Source organism: Watersipora subatra, chromosome 11 (genome assembly GCF_963576615.1).
Source record: "Watersipora subatra chromosome 11, tzWatSuba1.1, whole genome shotgun sequence".
In the NCBI taxonomy this organism is placed as follows: domain Eukaryota; kingdom Metazoa; phylum Bryozoa; class Gymnolaemata; order Cheilostomatida; family Watersiporidae; genus Watersipora; species Watersipora subatra.
This window is the reverse complement of record NC_088718.1, coordinates 12,525,042-12,544,635: the sequence shown is the minus strand read 5'-3', so window position 1 is coordinate 12,544,635 and position 19,594 is coordinate 12,525,042. Positions and strand designations below refer to the sequence as shown.

Genomic DNA, 19,594 nt, shown 5'->3' with positions numbered 1-19,594 from the left:
TACATGTACATGTACATGTACATGTACATGTAGATGAAGATAGCGCGAAGATCGCGATGAAGATAGCAAGATGTAAAAATAAATAAAAAGTCTACAGCACCCGGTATTCCCAGGCGGTCACCCATCCAAGTACTAACCGGGCTCGACGTTGCTTAGCTTCAGTGATCGGACGAGAACTGGCGTTTTCAACGTGATATGGCCGTAGACACTGATGCGCTCTTCGAGACACGCTATTAACGCAGAGTTATAATAATGCTCACCAAGCCGTGACTATATTGTCCAATGGGCGTTCGCTGATTATTGCCACGTTTCTCATTAGCGTCTGTTGAAGCTTACTAAATGTCTACGGCCATATCACGTTGAAAACGCCAGTTCTCGTCCGATCACTGAAGCTAAGCAACGTCGAGCCCGGTTAGTACTTGGATGGGTGACCGCCTGGGAATACCGGGTGCTGTAGACCTTTAGTTTTTATCAAAATTATACTAATTTAGAATTTTCAAGCTTCTTTAATTCACTCTATCTCTTGATATAGAATAAAAAATCATTTCCGCTTGAAAGTCTTTTAATTCGCTCTATCTCTTGATGTAAAATAAAAAATCATTTCCGCTTGAAAGTCTTTTAATTCGCTCTATCTCTTGATGTAAAATAAAAAATCATTTCCATTTAAAAGTCTTTTAATTCGCTCTATCTCTTGATTTAAAACAAAAAATCATTTCCATTTAAAAGTCTTTTAATTCGCTCTATCTTTTGATATAAAATAAAAAATCATTTCCATTTAAAAGTCTTTTAATTCGCTCTATCTTTTGATATAAAATAAAAAATCATTTCCATTTAAAAGTCTTTTAATTCGCTCTATCTTTTGATATAAAATAAAAAATCATTTCCATTCAAAGGTTTTAGCCGAAACTGGATAATATGAATATTATTAGTACTTGATGCTATCCGGCTAGCTTCAATCTCCTCATCTTCACCAGCCATGCGCCGCTGCTACCCGTGTATTTTAAAGAGGATATAATTTCGATTCGTTTTCATTTTGCGCGGCGTAATAGCTCAAGAAACTCGCGTTAAGATTTCCTTTTAATTGCGCAACTCGTATGTCGGCGTTACGAGTTTACCTAAAAGCTAAAATAAATAACTAAACGAAACTCGACTCGGCCTTTCGCCGCAAAATACGCATTCTCGTAATGTAAACTCGAGCGATCGTCTTCGATCGTGATGAAACAAAACCGTACTCGCGGATGCGTAAAAGTCTAAAAGGTAAATTGTGTCAAAAAGTTTTGAAACGAATTACAAACCGGAACGTGTAATCTACGTTACAACGGCAACTAAGTTCGGTGATGAGCGCGGGCCAGCGCGTAGCTAAGGTTGCTCCATCAGTTTTTATCTTTGCGGAATTATCTCTAGCGAAAAGCCTACTTTCGCGTAAGGTCATTTCCACGCGATTATAATTATTTAAAAGGAAAATATTTACCGTAGTTTTCAAAATGCTGACGAAATAATCTAAAGCGCGTGAAGCGGCGGTAACGAGCCTGCAACCTTCGTACGAATCGGCGAGATCGTGAACGCTATGCGTTTAGCCAATGAGTGAACGAGTCGAATATTATCGAGCGCGAACAACCACGCCGTCGAAGTATGAGAGTACACACGACTCCTAATTTGCACAATATCAACGATTCGTTTGAGCCGGGAATATTCGTTACGCAATGGCAAAGTTTTAAGCTATGCGTTCGAAGTAACTCGATAGCTTTTCATAGCTAATGAGCGAGCTGGACGAATAACCGGCAGCGCGATTGACCGCTCTTTCAAATATTGAGAGAGCGAACGAATCCTAGTTTACATGGTACGCATGAATGTTTCGTTGCAGCGCGATTAACCGCTCTTTCAGATGTTAAGAGAGCAAACGAATCCTAATTTACACGTGTATATAGTAGACGTACTACGATTGTTTCGTTAGGAGTTGAAGCTACTCGCGCGGCGGTCGAACGCGAGCGTACTCGTTTGGAGGCTATTACACCATTTCTAAAGCATCGCTTTATTTGGTTCGACGTGAACATCTTTTTAACACACCTGTTCGCGTAAGTAAAAGCTTTCTATGTAGGGCTGTTTTCTTTCGAACTCGTAGAAGAGAAGAAAAAGCCAAAGAACGGCGCTTACTACTCACCTGTCTTTACACGCGTAGACATTAGATAGCCGGTAAACTAATAAGATCTACGATAGCGCGTCACTTTATGTCGAGAAAAAGTAACAAACTTCCTTTAAAAGAGATTTCTTCGGATTAAAAGTGAGAATATGTTATTTTTATGTTGAGATCGGACGCTGCAACAGTTTTCGTTATACACGAGTAGAGTACATCCTTCGACTACAAAAAGTGTCGCGCTTTAATTGATCACGCTTGCCAGAAGGGTTTTGACGCGGAAATGCAGCAGCAAAGTTATATATACTGTTACACACTACACGTACGTAGTACATAGTACATAGTACATAGTACATAGTATATGTATATATATATAACGCATACGTAGTACATGTTCATGTACATGAACATGTACATGTACATGTACATGTACATGTAGATGAAGATAGCGCGAAGATCGCGATGAAGATAGCAAGATGTAAAAATAAATAAAAAGTCTACAGCACCCGGTATTCCCAGGCGGTCACCCATCCAAGTACTAACCGGGCTCGACGTTGCTTAGCTTCAGTGATCGGACGAGAACTGGCGTTTTCAACGTGATATGGCCGTAGACACTGATGCGCTCTTCGAGACACGCTATTAACACAGAGTTATAATAATGCTCACCAAGCCGTGACTATATTGTCCAATGGGCGTTCGCTGATTATTGCCACGTTTCTCATTAGCGTCTGTTGAAGCTTACTAAATGTCTACGGCCATATCACGTTGAAAACGCCAGTTCTCGTCCGATCACTGAAGCTAAGCAACGTCGAGCCCGGTTAGTACTTGGATGGGTGACCGCCTGGGAATACCAGGTGCTGTAGACCTTTAGTTTTTATCAAAATTATACTAATTTAGAATTTTCAAGCTTCTTTAATTTACTCTATCTCATGATATAGAATAAAAAATCATTTCCGCTTGAAAGTCTTTTAATTCGCTCTATCTCTTGATGTAAAATAAAAAATCATTTCCGCTTGAAAGTCTTTTAATTCGCTCTATCTCTTGATGTAAAATAAAAAATCATTTCCATTTAAAAGTCTTTTAATTCGCTCTATCTCTTGATTTAAAACAAAAAATCATTTCCATTTAAAAGTCTTTTAATTCGCTCTATCTTTTGATATAAAATAAAACATCATTTCCATTTAAAAGTCTTTTAATTCGCTCTATCTTTTGATATAAAATAAAAAATCATTTCCATTTAAAAGTCTTTTAATTCGCTCTATCTTTTGATATAAAATAAAAAATCATTTCCATTCAAAGGTTTTAGCCGAAACTGGATAATATGAATATTATTAGTACTTGATGCTATCCGGCTAGCTTCAATCTCCTCATCTTCACCAGCCATGCGCCGCTGCTACCCGTGTATTTTAAAGAGGATATAATTTCGATTCGTTTTCATTTTGCGCGGCGTAATAGCTCAAGAAACTCGCGTTAAGATTTCCTTTTAATTGCGCAACTCGTATGTCGGCGTTACGAGTTTACCTAAAAGCTAAAATAAATAACTAAACGAAACTCGACTCGGCCTTTCGCCGCAAAATACGCATTCTCGTAATGTAAACTCGAGCGATCGTCTTCGATCGTGATGAAACAAAACCGTACTCGCGGATGCGTAAAAGTCTAAAAGGTAAATTGTGTCAAAAAGTTTCGAAACGAATTACAAACCGGAACGTGGAATCTACGTTACGACGGCAACTAAGTTCGGTGATGAGCGCGGGCCAGCGCGTAGCTAAGGTTGCTCCATCAGTTTTTATCTTTGCGGAATTATCTCTAGCGAAAAGCCTACTTTCGCGTAAGGTCATTTCCACGCGATTATAATTATTTAAAAGGAAAATATTTACCGTAGTTTTCAAAATGCTGACGAAATAATCTAAAGCGCGTGAAGCGGCGGTAACGAGCCTGCAACCTTCGTACGAATCGGCGAGATCTTGAACGCTATGCGTTTAGCCAATGAGTGAACGAGTCGAATATTATCGAGCGCGAACAACCACGCCGTCGAAGTATGAGAGTACACACGACTCCTAATTTGCACAATATCAACGATTCGTTTGAGCCGGGAATATTCGTTACGCAATGGCAAAGTTTTAAGCTATGCGTTCGAAGTAACTCGATAGCTTTTCATAGCTAATGAGCGAGCTGGACGAATAACCGGCAGCGCGATTGACCGCTCTTTCAAATATTGAGAGAGCGAACGAATCCTAGTTTACATGGTACGCATGAATGTTTCGTTGCAGCGCGATTAACCGCTCTTTCAGATGTTAAGAGAGCAAACGAATCCTAATTTACACGTGTATATAGTAGACGTACTACGATTGTTTCGTTAGGAGTTGAAGCTACTCGCGCGGCGGTCGAACGCGAGCGTACTCGTTTGGAGGCTATTACACCATTTCTAAAGCATCGCTTTATTTGGTTCGACGTGAACATCTTTTTAACACACCTGTTCGCGTAAGTAAAAGCTTTCTATGTAGGGCTGTTTTCTTTCGAACTCGTAGATGAGAAGAACAAGCCAAAGAACGGCGCTTACTACTCACCTGTCTTTACACGCGTAGACATTAGATAGCCGGTAAACTAATAAGATCTACGATAGCGCGTCACTTTATGTCGAGAAAAAGTAACAAACTTCCTTTAAAAGAGATTTCTTCGGATTAAAAGTGAGAATATGTTATTTTTATGTTGAGATCGGACGCTGCAACAGTTTTCGTTATACACGAGTAGAGTACATCCTTCGACTACAAAAAGTGTCGCGCTTTAATTGATCACGCTTGCCAGAAGGGTTTTGACGCGGAAATGCAGCAGCAAAGTTATATATACTGTTACACACTACACGTACGTAGTACATAGTACATAGTACATAGTACATAGTATATGTATATATATAACGCATACGTAGTACATGTTCATGTACATGAACATGTACATGTACATGTACATGTAGATGAAGATAGCGCGAAGATCGCGATGAAGATAGCAAGATGTAAAAATAAATAAAAAGTCTACAGCACCCGGTATTCCCAGGCGGTCACCCATCCAAGTACTAACCGGGCTCGACGTTGCTTAGCTTCAGTGATCGGACGAGAACTGGCGTTTTCAACGTGATATGGCCGTAGACACTGATGCGCTCTTCGAGACACGCTATTAACGCAGAGTTATAATAATGCTCACCAAGCCGTGACTATATTGTCCAATGGGCGTTCGCTGATTATTGCCACGTTTCTCATTAGCGTCTGTTGAAGCTTACTAAATGTCTACGGCCATATCACGTTGAAAACGCCAGTTCTCGTCCGATCACTGAAGCTAAGCAACGTCGAGCCCGGTTAGTACTTGGATGGGTGACCGCCTGGGAATACCAGGTGCTGTAGACCTTTAGTTTTTATCAAAATTATACTAATTTAGAATTTTCAAGCTTCTTTAATTCACTCTATCTCTTGATATAGAATAAAAAATCATTTCCGCTTGAAAGTCTTTTAATTCGCTCTATCTCTTGATGTAAAATAAAAAATCATTTCCGCTTGAAAGTCCTTTAATTCGCTCTATCTCTTGATGTAAAATAAAAAATCATTTCCATTTAAAAGTCTTTTAATTCGCTCTATCTCTTGATTTAAAACAAAAAATCATTTCCATTTAAAAGTCTTTTAATTCGCTCTATCTTTTGATATAAAATAAAACATCATTTCCATTTAAAAGTCTTTTAATTCGCTCTATCTTTTGATATAAAATAAAAAATCATTTCCATTTAAAAGTCTTTTAATTCGCTCTATCTTTTGATATAAAATAAAAAATCATTTCCATTCAAAGGTTTTAGCCGAAACTGGATAATATGAATATTATTAGTACTTGATGCTATCCGGCTAGCTTCAATCTCCTCATCTTCACCAGCCATGCGCCGCTGCTACCCGTGTATTTTAAAGAGGATATAATTTCGATTCGTTTTCATTTTGCGCGGCGTAATAGCTCAAGAAACTCGCGTTAAGATTTCCTTTTAATTGCGCAACTCGTATGTCGGCGTTACGAGTTTACCTAAAAGCTAAAATAAATAACTAAACGAAACTCGACTCGGCCTTTCGCCGCAAAATACGCATTCTCGTAATGTAAACTCGAGCGATCGTCTTCGATCGTGATGAAACAAAACCGTACTCGCGGATGCGTAAAAGTCTAAAAGGTAAATTGTGTCAAAAAGTTTCGAAACGAATTACAAACCGGAACGTGGAATCTACGTTACGACGGCAACTAAGTTCGGTGATGAGCGCGGGCCAGCGCGTAGCTAAGGTTGCTCCATCAGTTTTTATCTTTGCGGAATTATCTCTAGCGAAAAGCCTACTTTCGCGTAAGGTCATTTCCACGCGATTATAATTATTTAAAAGGAAAATATTTACCGTAGTTTTCAAAATGCTGACGAAATAATCTAAAGCGCGTGAAGCGGCGGTAACGAGCCTGCAACCTTCGTACGAATCGGCGAGATCTTGAACGCTATGCGTTTAGCCAATGAGTGAACGAGTCGAATATTATCGAGCGCGAACAACCACGCCGTCGAAGTATGAGAGTACACACGACTCCTAATTTGCACAATATCAACGATTCGTTTGAGCCGGGAATATTCGTTACGCAATGGCAAAGTTTTAAGCTATGCGTTCGAAGTAACTCGATAGCTTTTCATAGCTAATGAGCGAGCTGGACGAATAACCGGCAGCGCGATTGACCGCTCTTTCAAATATTGAGAGAGCGAACGAATCCTAGTTTACATGGTACGCATGAATGTTTCGTTGCAGCGCGATTAACCGCTCTTTCAGATGTTAAGAGAGCAAACGAATCCTAATTTACACGTGTATATAGTAGACGTACTACGATTGTTTCGTTAGGAGTTGAAGCTACTCGCGCGGCGGTCGAACGCGAGCGTACTCGTTTGGAGGCTATTACACCATTTCTAAAGCATCGCTTTATTTGGTTCGACGTGAACATCTTTTTAACACACCTGTTCGCGTAAGTAAAAGCTTTCTATGTAGGGCTGTTTTCTTTCGAACTCGTAGATGAGAAGAACAAGCCAAAGAACGGCGCTTACTACTCACCTGTCTTTACACGCGTAGACATTAGATAGCCGGTAAACTAATAAGATCTACGATAGCGCGTCACTTTATGTCGAGAAAAAGTAACAAACTTCCTTTAAAAGAGATTTCTTCGGATTAAAAGTGAGAATATGTTATTTTTATGTTGAGATCGGACGCTGCAACAGTTTTCGTTATACACGAGTAGAGTACATCCTTCGACTACAAAAAGTGTCGCGCTTTAATTGATCACGCTTGCCAGAAGGGTTTTGACGCGGAAATGCAGCAGCAAAGTTATATATACTGTTACACACTACACGTACGTAGTACATAGTACATAGTATATGTATATATATAACGCATACGTAGTACATGTTCATGTACATGAACATGTACATGTACATGTACATGTAGATGAAGATAGCGCGAAGATCGCGATGAAGATAGCAAGATGTAAAAATAAATAAAAAGTCTACAGCACCCGGTATTCCCAGGCGGTCACCCATCCAAGTACTAACCGGGCTCGACGTTGCTTAGCTTCAGTGATCGGACGAGAACTGGCGTTTTCAACGTGATATGGCCGTAGACACTGATGCACTCTTCGAGACACGCTATTAACGCAGAGTTATAATAATGCTCACCAAGCCGTGACTATATTGTCCAATGGGCGTTCGCTGATTATTGCCACGTTTCTCATTAGCGTCTGTTGAAGCTTACTAAATGTCTACGGCCATATCACGTTGAAAACGCCAGTTCTCGTCCGATCACTGAAGCTAAGCAACGTCGAGCCCGGTTAGTACTTGGATGGGTGACCGCCTGGGAATACCGGGTGCTGTAGACCTTTAGTTTTTATCAAAATTATACTAATTTAGAATTTTCAAGCTTCTTTAATTCACTCTATCTCTTGATATAGAATAAAAAATCATTTCCGCTTGAAAGTCTTTTAATTCGCTCTATCTCTTGATGTAAAATAAAAAATCATTTCCGCTTGAAAGTCTTTTAATTCGCTCTATCTTTTGATATAAAATAAAAAATCATTTCCATTTAAAAGTCTTTTAATTCGCTCTATCTTTTGATATAAAATAAAAAATCATTTCCATTTAAAAGTCTTTTAATTCGCTCTATCTTTTGATATAAAATAAAAAATCATTTCCATTCAAAGGTTTTAGCCGAAACTGGATAATATGAATATTATTAGTACTTGATGCTATCCGGCTAGCTTCAATCTCCTCATCTTCACCAGCCATGCGCCGCTGCTACCCGTGTATTTTAAAGAGGATATAATTTCGATTCGTTTTCATTTTGCGCGGCGTAATAGCTCAAGAAACTCGCGATAAGATTTCCTTTTAATTGCGCAACTCGTATGTCGGCGTTACGAGTTTACCTAAAAGCTAAAATAAATAACTAAACGAAACTCGACTCGACCTTTCGCCGCAAAATACGCATTCTCGTAATGTAAACTCGAGCGATCGTCTTCGATCGTGATGAAACAAAACCGTACTCGCGGATGCGTAAAAGTCTAAAAGGTAAATTGTGTCAAAAAGTTTCGAAACGATTTACAAACCGGAACGTGGAATCTACGTTACGACGGCAACTAAGTTCGGTGATGAGCGCGGGCCAGCGCGTAGCTAAGGTTGCTCCATCAGTTTTTATCTTTGCGGAACTATCTCTAGCGAAAAGCCTACTTTCGCGTAAGGTCATTTCCACGCAATTATAATTATTTAAAAGGAAAATATTTACCGTAGTTTTCAAAATGCTGACGAAATAATCTAAAGCGCGTGAAGCGGCGGTAACGAGCCTGCAACCTTCGTACGAATCGGCGAGATCTTGAACGCTATGCGTTTAGCCAATGAGTGAACGAGTCGAATATTATCGAGCGCGAACAACCACGCCGTCGAAGTATGAGAGTACACACGACTCCTAATTTGCACAATATCAACGATTCGTTTGAGCCGGGAATATTCGTTACGCAATGGCAAAGTTTTAAGCTATACGTTCGAAGTAACTCGATAGCTTTTCATAGCTAATGAGCGAGCTGGACGAATAACCGGCAGCGCGATTGACCGCTCTTTCAAATATTGAGAGAGCGAACGAACCCTAGTTTACATGGTACGCATGAATGTTTCGTTGCAGCGCGATTAACCGCTCTTTCAGATGTTGAGAGAGCAAACGAATCCTAATTTACACGTGTATATAGTAGACGTACTACGATTGTTTCGTTAGGAGTTGAAGCTACTCGCGCGGCGGTCGAACGCGAGCGTACTCGTTTGGAGGCTATTACACCATTTCTAAAGCATCGCTTTATTTGGTTCGACGTGAACATCTTTTTAACACACCTGTTCGCGTAAGTAAAAGCTTTCTATGTAGGGCTGTTTTCTTTCGAACTCGTAGATGAGAAGAACAAGCCAAAGAACGGCGCTTACTACTCACCTGTCTTTACACGCGTAGACATTAGATAGCCGGTAAACTAATAAGATCTACGATAGCGCGTCACTTTATGTCGAGAAAAAGTAACAAACTTCCTTTAAAAGAGATTTCTTCGGATTAAAAGTGAGAATATGTTATTTTTATGTTGAGATCGGACGCTGCAACAGTTTTCGTTATACACGAGTAGAGTACATCCTTCGACTACAAAAAGTGTCGCGCTTTAATTGATCACGCTTGCCAGAAGGGTTTTGACGCGGAAATGCAGCAGCAAAGTTATATATACTGTTACACACTACACGTACGTAGTACATAGTACATAGTACATAGTACATAGTATATGTATATATATAACGCATACGTAGTACATGTTCATGTACATGAACATGTACATGTACATGTAGATGAAGATAGCGCGAAGATCGCGATGAAGATAGCAAGATGTAAAAATAAATAAAAAGTCTACAGCACCCGGTATTCCCAGGCGGTCACCCATCCAAGTACTAACCGGGCTCGACGTTGCTTAGCTTCAGTGATCGGACGAGAACTGGCGTTTTCAACGTGATATGGCCGTAGACACTGATGCACTCTTCGAGACACGCTATTAACGCAGAGTTATAATAATGCTCACCAAGCCGTGACTATATTGTCCAATGGGCGTTCGCTGATTATTGCCACGTTTCTCATTAGCGTCTGTTGAAGCTTACTAAATGTCTACGGCCATATCACGTTGAAAACGCCAGTTCTCGTCCGATCACTGAAGCTAAGCAACGTCGAGCCCGGTTAGTACTTGGATGGGTGACCGCCTGGGAATACCGGGTGCTGTAGACCTTTAGTTTTTATCAAAATTATACTAATTTAGAATTTTCAAGCTTCTTTAATTCACTCTATCTCTTGATATAGAATAAAAAATCATTTCCGCTTGAAAGTCTTTTAATTCGCTCTATCTCTTGATGTAAAATAAAAAATCATTTCCGCTTGAAAGTCTTTTAATTCGCTCTATCTTTTGATATAAAATAAAAAATCATTTCCATTTAAAAGTCTTTTAATTCGCTCTATCTTTTGATATAAAATAAAAAATCATTTCCATTTAAAAGTCTTTTAATTCGCTCTATCTTTTGATATAAAATAAAAAATCATTTCCATTCAAAGGTTTTAGCCGAAACTGGATAATATGAATATTATTAGTACTTGATGCTATCCGGCTAGCTTCAATCTCCTCATCTTCACCAGCCATGCGCCGCTGCTACCCGTGTATTTTAAAGAGGATATAATTTCGATTCGTTTTCATTTTGCGCGGCGTAATAGCTCAAGAAACTCGCGATAAGATTTCCTTTTAATTGCGCAACTCGTATGTCGGCGTTACGAGTTTACCTAAAAGCTAAAATAAATAACTAAACGAAACTCGACTCGACCTTTCGCCGCAAAATACGCATTCTCGTAATGTAAACTCGAGCGATCGTCTTCGATCGTGATGAAACAAAACCGTACTCGCGGATGCGTAAAAGTCTAAAAGGTAAATTGTGTCAAAAAGTTTCGAAACGATTTACAAACCGGAACGTGGAATCTACGTTACGACGGCAACTAAGTTCGGTGATGAGCGCGGGCCAGCGCGTAGCTAAGGTTGCTCCATCAGTTTTTATCTTTGCGGAACTATCTCTAGCGAAAAGCCTACTTTCGCGTAAGGTCATTTCCACGCAATTATAATTATTTAAAAGGAAAATATTTACCGTAGTTTTCAAAATGCTGACGAAATAATCTAAAGCGCGTGAAGCGGCGGTAACGAGCCTGCAACCTTCGTACGAATCGGCGAGATCTTGAACGCTATGCGTTTAGCCAATGAGTGAACGAGTCGAATATTATCGAGCGCGAACAACCACGCCGTCGAAGTATGAGAGTACACACGACTCCTAATTTGCACAATATCAACGATTCGTTTGAGCCGGGAATATTCGTTACGCAATGGCAAAGTTTTAAGCTATACGTTCGAAGTAACTCGATAGCTTTTCATAGCTAATGAGCGAGCTGGACGAATAACCGGCAGCGCGATTGACCGCTCTTTCAAATATTGAGAGAGCGAACGAATCCTAGTTTACATGGTACGCATGAATGTTTCGTTGCAGCGCGATTAACCGCTCTTTCAGATGTTGAGAGAGCAAACGAATCCTAATTTACACGTGTATATAGTAGACGTACTACGATTGTTTCGTTAGGAGTTGAAGCTACTCGCGCGGCGGTCGAACGCGAGCGTACTCGTTTGGAGGCTATTACACCATTTCTAAAGCATCGCTTTATTTGGTTCGACGTGAACATCTTTTTAACACACCTGTTCGCGTAAGTAAAAGCTTTCTATGTAGGGCTGTTTTCTTTCGAACTCGTAGATGAGAAGAACAAGCCAAAGAACGGCGCTTACTACTCACCTGTCTTTACACGCGTAGACATTAGATAGCCGGTAAACTAATAAGATCTACGATAGCGCGTCACTTTATGTCGAGAAAAAGTAACAAACTTCCTTTAAAAGAGATTTCTTCGGATTAAAAGTGAGAATATGTTATTTTTATGTTGAGATCGGACGCTGCAACAGTTTTCGTTATACACGAATAGAGTACATCCTTCGACTACAAAAAGTGTCGCGCTTTAATTGATCACGCTTGCCAGAAGGGTTTTGACGCGGAAATGCAGCAGCAAAGTTATATATACTGTTACACACTACACGTACGTAGTACATAGTACATAGTACATAGTACATAGTACATAGTATATGTATATATATATAACGCATACGTAGTACATGTTCATGTACATGAACATGTACATGTACATGTACATGTACATGTACATGTACATGTACATGTACATGTACATGTAGATGAAGATAGCGCGAAGATCGCGATGAAGATAGCAAGATGTAAAAATAAATAAAAAGTCTACAGCACCCGGTATTCCCAGGCGGTCACCCATCCAAGTACTAACCGGGCTCGACGTTGCTTAGCTTCAGTGATCGGACGAGAACTGGCGTTTTCAACGTGATATGGCCGTAGACACTGAAGCGCTCTTCGAGACACGTTATTAACGCAGAGTTATAATAATGCTCACCAAGCCGTGACTATATTGTCCAATGGGCGTTCGCTGATTATTGCCACGTTTCTCATTAGCGTCTGTTGAAGCTTACTAAATGTCTACGGCCATATCACGTTGAAAACGCCAGTTCTCGTCCGATCACTGAAGCTAAGCAACGTCGAGCCCGGTTAGTACTTGGATGGGTGACCGCCTGGGAATACCGGGTGCTGTAGACCTTTAGTTTTTATCAAAATTATACTAATTTAGAATTTTCAAGCTTCTTTAATTCACTCTATCTCTTGATATAGAATAAAAAATCATTTCCGCTTGAAAGTCTTTTAATTCGCTCTATCTCTTGATGTAAAATAAAAAATCATTTCCGCTTGAAAGTCTTTTAATTCGCTCTATCTCTTGATGTAAAATAAAAAATCATTTCCATTTAAAAGTCTTTTAATTCGCTCTATCTCTTGATTTAAAACAAAAAATCATTTCCATTTAAAAGTCTTTTAATTCGCTCTATCTTTTGATATAAAATAAAAAATCATTTCCATTTAAAAGTCTTTTAATTCGCTCTATCTTTTGATATAAAATAAAAAATCATTTCCATTTAAAAGTCTTTTAATTCGCTCTATCTTTTGATATAAAATAAAAAATCATTTCCATTCAAAGGTTTTAGCCGAAACTGGATAATATGAATATTATTAGTACTTGATGCTATCCGGCTAGCTTCAATCTCCTCATCTTCACCAGCCATGCGCCGCTGCTACCCGTGTATTTTAAAGAGGATATAATTTCGATTCGTTTTCATTTTGCGCGGCGTAATAGCTCAAGAAACTCGCGTTAAGATTTCCTTTTAATTGCGCAACTCGTATGTCGGCGTTACGAGTTTACCTAAAAGCTAAAATAAATAACTAAACGAAACTCGACTCGACCTTTCGCCGCAAAATACGCATTCTCGTAATGTAAACTCGAGCGATCGTCTTCGATCGTGATGAAACAAAACCGTACTCGCGGATGCGTAAAAGTCTAAAAGGTAAATTGTGTCAAAAAGTTTCGAAACGATTTACAAACCGGAACGTGGAATCTACGTTACGACGGCAACTAAGTTCGGTGATGAGCGCGGGCCAGCGCGTAGCTAAGGTTGCTCCATCAGTTTTTATCTTTGCGGAACTATCTCTAGCGAAAAGCCTACTTTCGCGTAAGGTCATTTCCACGCAATTATAATTATTTAAAAGGAAAATATTTACCGTAGTTTTCAAAATGCTGACGAAATAATCTAAAGCGCGTGAAGCGGCGGTAACGAGCCTGCAACCTTCGTACGAATCGGCGAGATCTTGAACGCTATGCGTTTAGCCAATGAGTGAACGAGTCGAATATTATCGAGCGCGAACAACCACGCCGTCGAAGTATGAGAGTACACACGACTCCTAATTTGCACAATATCAACGATTCGTTTGAGCCGGGAATATTCGTTACGCAATGGCAAAGTTTTAAGCTATACGTTCGAAGTAACTCGATAGCTTTTCATAGCTAATGAGCGAGCTGGACGAATAACCGGCAGCGCGATTGACCGCTCTTTCAAATATTGAGAGAGCGAACGAATCCTAGTTTACATGGTACGCATGAATGTTTCGTTGCAGCGCGATTAACCGCTCTTTCAGATGTTGAGAGAGCAAACGAATCCTAATTTACACGTGTATATAGTAGACGTACTACGATTGTTTCGTTAGGAGTTGAAGCTACTCGCGCGGCGGTCGAACGCGAGCGTACTCGTTTGGAGGCTATTACACCATTTCTAAAGCATCGCTTTATTTGGTTCGACGTGAACATCTTTTTAACACACCTGTTCGCGTAAGTAAAAGCTTTCTATGTAGGGCTGTTTTCTTTCGAACTCGTAGATGAGAAGAACAAGCCAAAGAACGGCGCTTACTACTCACCTGTCTTTACACGCGTAGACATTAGATAGCCGGTAAACTAATAAGATCTACGATAGCGCGTCACTTTATGTCGAGAAAAAGTAACAAACTTCCTTTAAAAGAGATTTCTTCGGATTAAAAGTGAGAATATGTTATTTTTATGTTGAGATCGGACGCTGCAACAGTTTTCGTTATACACGAGTAGAGTACATCCTTCGACTACAAAAAGTGTCGCGCTTTAATTGATCACGCTTGCCAGAAGGGTTTTGACGCGGAAATGCAGCAGCAAAGTTATATATACTGTTACACACTACACGTACGTAGTACATAGTACATAGTACATAGTACATAGTATATGTATATATATATAACGCATACGTAGTACATGTTCATGTACATGAACATGTACATGTACATGTACATGTACATGTAGATGAAGATAGCGCGAAGATCGCGATGAAGATAGCAAGATGTAAAAATAAATAAAAAGTCTACAGCACCCGGTATTCCCAGGCGGTCACCCATCCAAGTACTAACCGGGCTCGACGTTGCTTAGCTTCAGTGATCGAACGAGAACTGGCGTTTTCAACGTGATATGGCCGTAGACACTGAAGCGCTCTTCGAGACACGTTATTAACGCAGAGTTATAATAATGCTCACCAAGCCGTGACTATATTGTCCAATGGGCGTTCGCTGATTATTGCCACGTTTCTCATTAGCGTCTGTTGAAGCTTACTAAATGTCTACGGCCATATCACGTTGAAAACGCCAGTTCTCGTCCGATCACTGAAGCTAAGCAACGTCGAGCCCGGTTAGTACTTGGATGGGTGACCGCCTGGGAATACCGGGTGCTGTAGACCTTTAGTTTTTATCAAAATTATACTAATTTAGAATTTTCAAGCTTCTTTAATTCACTCTATCTCTTGATATAGAATAAAAAATCATTTCCGCTTGAAAGTCTTTTAATTCGCTCTATCTCTTGATGTAAAATAAAAAATCATTTCCGCTTGAAAGTCTTTTAATTCGCTCTATCTCTTGATGTAAAATAAAAAATCATTTCCATTTAAAAGTCTTTTAATTCGCTCTATCTCTTGATTTAAAACAAAAAATCATTTCCATTTAAAAGTCTTTTAATTCGCTCTATCTTTTGATATAAAATAAAAAATCATTTCCATTTAAAAGTCTTTTAATTCGCTCTATCTTTTGATATAAAATAAAAAATCATTTCCATTTAAAAGTCTTTTAATTCGCTCTATCTTTTGATATAAAATAAAAAATCATTTCCATTCAAAGGTTTTAGCCGAAACTGGATAATATGAATATTATTAGTACTTGATGCTATCCGGCTAGCTTCAATCTCCTCATCTTCACCAGCCATGCGCCGCTGCTACCCGTGTATTTTAAAGAGGATATAATTTCGATTCGTTTTCATTTTGCGCGGCGTAATAGCTCAAGAAATTCGCGTTAAGATTTCCTTTTAATTGCGCAACTCGTATGTCGGCGTTACGAGTTTATCTAAAAGCTAAAATAAATAACTAAACGAAACTCGACTCGGCCTTTCGCCGCAAAATACGCATTCTCGTAATGTAAACTCGAGCGATCGTCTTCGATCGTGATGAAACAAAACCGTACTCGCGGATGCGTAAAAGTCTAAAAGGTAAATTGTGTCAAAAAGTTTCGAAACGATTTACAAACCGGAACGTGGAATCTACGTTACGACGGCAACTAAGTTCGGTGATGAGCGCGGGCCAGCGCGTAGCTAAGGTTGCTCCATCAGTTTTTATCTTTGCGGAATTATCTCTAGCGAAAAGCCTACTTTCGCGTAAGGTCATTTCCACGCGATTATAATTATTTAAAAGGAAAATATTTACCGTAGTTTTCAAAATGCTGACGAAATAATCTAAAGCGCGTGAAGCGGCGGTAACGAGCCTGCAACCTTCGTACGAATCGGCGAGATCTTGAACGCTATGCGTTTAGCCAATGAGTGAACGAGTCGAATATTATCGAGCGCGAACAACCACGCCGTCGAAGTATGAGAGTACACACGACTCCTAATTTGCACAATATCAACGATTCGTTTGAGCCGGGAATATTCGTTACGCAATGGCAAAGTTTTAAGCTATACGTTCGAAGTAACTCGATAGCTTTTCATAGCTAATGAGCGAGCTGGACGAATAACCGGCAGCGCGATTGACCGCTCTTTCAAATATTGAGAGAGCGAACGAATCCTAGTTTACATGGTACGCATGAATGTTTCGTTGCAGCGCGATTAACCGCTCTTTCAGATGTTGAGAGAGCAAACGAATCCTAATTTACACGTGTATATAGTAGACGTACTACGATTGTTTCGTTAGGAGTTGAAGCTACTCGCGCGGCGGTCGAACGCGAGCGTACTCGTTTGGAGTCTATTACACCATTTCTAAAGCATCGCTTTATTTGGTTCGACGTGAACATCTTTTTAACACACCTGTTCGCGTAAGTAAAAGCTTTCTATGTAGGGCTGTTTTCTTTCGAACTCGTAGATGAGAAGAACAAGCCAAAGAACGGCGCTTACTACTCACCTGTCTTTACACGCGTAGACATTAGATAGCCGGTAAACTAATAAGATCTACGATAGCGCGTCACTTTATGTCGAGAAAAAGTAACAAACTTCCTTTAAAAGAGATTTCTTCGGATTAAAAGTGAGAATATGTTATTTTTATGTTGAGATCGGACGCTGCAACAGTTTTCGTTATACACGAGTAGAGTACATCCTTCGACTACAAAAAGTGTCGCGCTTTAATTGATCACGCTTGCCAGAAGGGTTTTGACGCGGAAATGCAGCAGCAAAGTTATATATACTGTTACACACTACACGTACGTAGTACATAGTACATAGTACATAGTATATGTATATATATATAACGCATACGTAGTACATGTTCATGTACATGAACATGTACATGTACATGTACATGTACATGTAGATGAAGATAGCGCGAAGATCGCGATGAAGATAGCAAGATGTAAAAATAAATAAAAAGTCTACAGCACCCGGTATTCCCAGGCGGTCACCCATCCAAGTACTAACCGGGCTCGACGTTGCTTAGCTTCAGTGATCGAACGAGAACTGGCGTTTTCAACGTGATATGGCCGTAGACACTGAAGCGCTCTTCGAGACACGTTATTAACGCAGAGTTATAATAATGCTCACCAAGCCGTGACTATATTGTCCAATGGGCGTTCGCTGATTATTGCCACGTTTCTCATTAGCGTCTGTTGAAGCTTACTAAATGTCTACGGCCATATCACGTTGAAAACGCCAGTTCTCGTCCGATCACTGAAGCTAAGCAACGTCGAGCCCAGTTAGTACTTGGATGGGTGACCGCCTGGGAATACCGGGTGCTGTAGACCTTTAGTTTTTATCAAAATTATACTAATTTAGAATTTTCAAGCTTCTTTAATTCACTCTATCTCTTGATATAGAATAAAAAATCATTTCCGCTTGAAAGTCTTTTAATTCGCTCTATCTCTTGATGTAAAATAAAAAATCATTTCCGCTTGAAAGTCTTTTAATTCGCTCTATCTCTTGATGTAAAATAAAAAATCATTTCCATTTAAAAGTCTTTTAATTCGCTCTATCTTTTGATATAAAATAAAAAATCATTTCCATTTAAAAGTCTTTTAATTCGCTCTATCTTTTGATATAAAATAAAAAATCATTTCCATTCAAAGGTTTTAGCCGAAACTGGATAATATGAATATTATTAGTACTTGATGCTATCCGGCTAGCTTCAATCTCCTCATCTTCACCAGCCATGCGCCGCTGCTACCCGTGTATTTTAAAGAGGATATAATTTCGATTCGTTTTCATTTTGCGCGGCGTAATAGCTCAAGAAACTCGTGTTAAGATTTCCTTTTAATTGCGCAACTCGTATGTCGGCGTTACGAGTTTACCTAAAAGCTAAAATAAATAACTAAACGAAACTCGACTCGGCCTTTCGCCGCAAAATACGCATTCTCGTAATGTAAACTCGAGCGATCGTCTTCGATCGTGATGAAACAAAACCGTACTCGCGGATGCGTAAAAGTCTAAAAGGTAAATTGTGTCAAAAAGTTTTGAAACGAATTACAAACCGGAACGTGGAATCTACGTTACGACGGCAACTAAGTTCGGTGATGAGCGCGGGCCAGCGCGTAGCTAAGGTTGCTCCATCAGTTTTTATCTTTGCGGAATTATCTCTAGCGAAAAGCCTACTTTCGCGTAAGGTCATTTCCACGCAATTATAATTATTTAAAAGGAAAATATTTACCGTAGTTTTCAAAATGCTGACGAAATAATCTAAAGCGCGTGAAGCGGCGGTAACGAGCCTGCAACCTTCGTACGAATCGGCGAGATCTTGAACGCTATGCGTTTAGCCAATGAGTGAACGATTCGAATATTATCGAGCGCGAACAACCACGCCGTCGAAGTATGAGAGTACACACGACTCCTAATTTGCACAATATCAACGATTCGTTTGAGCCGGGAATATTCGTTACGCAATGGCAAAGTTTTAAGCTATGCGTTCGAAGTAACTCGATAGCTTTTCATAGCTAATGAGCGAGCTGGACGAATAACCGGCAGCGCGATTGACCGCTCTTTCAAATATTGAGAGAGCGAACGAATCCTAGTTTACATGGTACGCATGAATGTTTCGTTGCAGCGCGATTAACCGCTCTTTCAGATGTTGAGAGAGCAAACGAATCCTAATTTACACGTGTATATAGTAGACGTACTACGATTGTTTCGTTAGGAGTTGAAGCTACTCGCGCGGCGGTCGAACGCGAGCGTACTCGTTTGGAGTCTATTACACCATTTCTAAAGCATCGCTTTATTTGGTTCGACGTGAACATCTTTTTAACACACCTGTTCGCGTAAGTAAAAGCTTTCTATGTAGGGCTGTTTTCTTTCGAACTCGTAGATGAGAAGAACAAGCCAAAGAACGGCGCTTACTACTCACCTG

The 19,594-nt window shown here is 39.8% G+C and overlaps 16 non-coding genes across 16 annotated transcripts; 8 read left to right on the top strand and 8 right to left on the bottom strand.

The window, feature by feature from the left end:
- Nucleotides 1–88: 88 nt before the first annotated feature.
- Nucleotides 89–207, bottom strand: LOC137409681 (5S ribosomal RNA). Its single transcript, XR_010980890.1, has one exon. It is a non-coding gene; the product is annotated as a 5S ribosomal RNA (ribosomal RNA).
- Nucleotides 208–341: 134 nt separating this feature from the next.
- On the top strand, nucleotides 342–460 carry LOC137409321 (5S ribosomal RNA). Its single transcript, XR_010980547.1, has one exon. It is a non-coding gene; the product is annotated as a 5S ribosomal RNA (ribosomal RNA).
- A 2,168-nt stretch (nucleotides 461–2,628) lies between these two features.
- LOC137409680 (5S ribosomal RNA) lies at nucleotides 2,629–2,747 on the bottom strand. The gene has a single exon (XR_010980889.1). It is a non-coding gene; the product is annotated as a 5S ribosomal RNA (ribosomal RNA).
- A 134-nt stretch (nucleotides 2,748–2,881) lies between these two features.
- On the top strand, nucleotides 2,882–3,000 carry LOC137409260 (5S ribosomal RNA). Its single transcript, XR_010980490.1, has one exon. It is a non-coding gene; the product is annotated as a 5S ribosomal RNA (ribosomal RNA).
- A 2,160-nt stretch (nucleotides 3,001–5,160) lies between these two features.
- On the bottom strand, nucleotides 5,161–5,279 carry LOC137409679 (5S ribosomal RNA). Its single transcript, XR_010980888.1, has one exon. It is a non-coding gene; the product is annotated as a 5S ribosomal RNA (ribosomal RNA).
- Nucleotides 5,280–5,413: 134 nt separating this feature from the next.
- Nucleotides 5,414–5,532, top strand: LOC137409248 (5S ribosomal RNA). Its single transcript, XR_010980479.1, has one exon. It is a non-coding gene; the product is annotated as a 5S ribosomal RNA (ribosomal RNA).
- Nucleotides 5,533–7,678: 2,146 nt separating this feature from the next.
- LOC137409678 (5S ribosomal RNA) lies at nucleotides 7,679–7,797 on the bottom strand. Its single transcript, XR_010980887.1, has one exon. It is a non-coding gene; the product is annotated as a 5S ribosomal RNA (ribosomal RNA).
- A 134-nt stretch (nucleotides 7,798–7,931) lies between these two features.
- On the top strand, nucleotides 7,932–8,050 carry LOC137409320 (5S ribosomal RNA). Its single transcript, XR_010980546.1, has one exon. It is a non-coding gene; the product is annotated as a 5S ribosomal RNA (ribosomal RNA).
- Nucleotides 8,051–10,092: 2,042 nt separating this feature from the next.
- On the bottom strand, nucleotides 10,093–10,211 carry LOC137409676 (5S ribosomal RNA). The gene has a single exon (XR_010980885.1). It is a non-coding gene; the product is annotated as a 5S ribosomal RNA (ribosomal RNA).
- A 134-nt stretch (nucleotides 10,212–10,345) lies between these two features.
- LOC137409318 (5S ribosomal RNA) lies at nucleotides 10,346–10,464 on the top strand. Its single transcript, XR_010980544.1, has one exon. It is a non-coding gene; the product is annotated as a 5S ribosomal RNA (ribosomal RNA).
- Nucleotides 10,465–12,557: 2,093 nt separating this feature from the next.
- On the bottom strand, nucleotides 12,558–12,676 carry LOC137409675 (5S ribosomal RNA). Its single transcript, XR_010980884.1, has one exon. It is a non-coding gene; the product is annotated as a 5S ribosomal RNA (ribosomal RNA).
- A 134-nt stretch (nucleotides 12,677–12,810) lies between these two features.
- LOC137409317 (5S ribosomal RNA) lies at nucleotides 12,811–12,929 on the top strand. The gene has a single exon (XR_010980543.1). It is a non-coding gene; the product is annotated as a 5S ribosomal RNA (ribosomal RNA).
- Nucleotides 12,930–15,097: 2,168 nt separating this feature from the next.
- Nucleotides 15,098–15,216, bottom strand: LOC137409069 (5S ribosomal RNA). Its single transcript, XR_010980315.1, has one exon. It is a non-coding gene; the product is annotated as a 5S ribosomal RNA (ribosomal RNA).
- Nucleotides 15,217–15,350: 134 nt separating this feature from the next.
- LOC137409316 (5S ribosomal RNA) lies at nucleotides 15,351–15,469 on the top strand. The gene has a single exon (XR_010980542.1). It is a non-coding gene; the product is annotated as a 5S ribosomal RNA (ribosomal RNA).
- A 2,161-nt stretch (nucleotides 15,470–17,630) lies between these two features.
- Nucleotides 17,631–17,749, bottom strand: LOC137409068 (5S ribosomal RNA). Its single transcript, XR_010980314.1, has one exon. It is a non-coding gene; the product is annotated as a 5S ribosomal RNA (ribosomal RNA).
- A 134-nt stretch (nucleotides 17,750–17,883) lies between these two features.
- Nucleotides 17,884–18,002, top strand: LOC137409162 (5S ribosomal RNA). The gene has a single exon (XR_010980401.1). It is a non-coding gene; the product is annotated as a 5S ribosomal RNA (ribosomal RNA).
- Nucleotides 18,003–19,594: the final 1,592 nt, after the last annotated feature.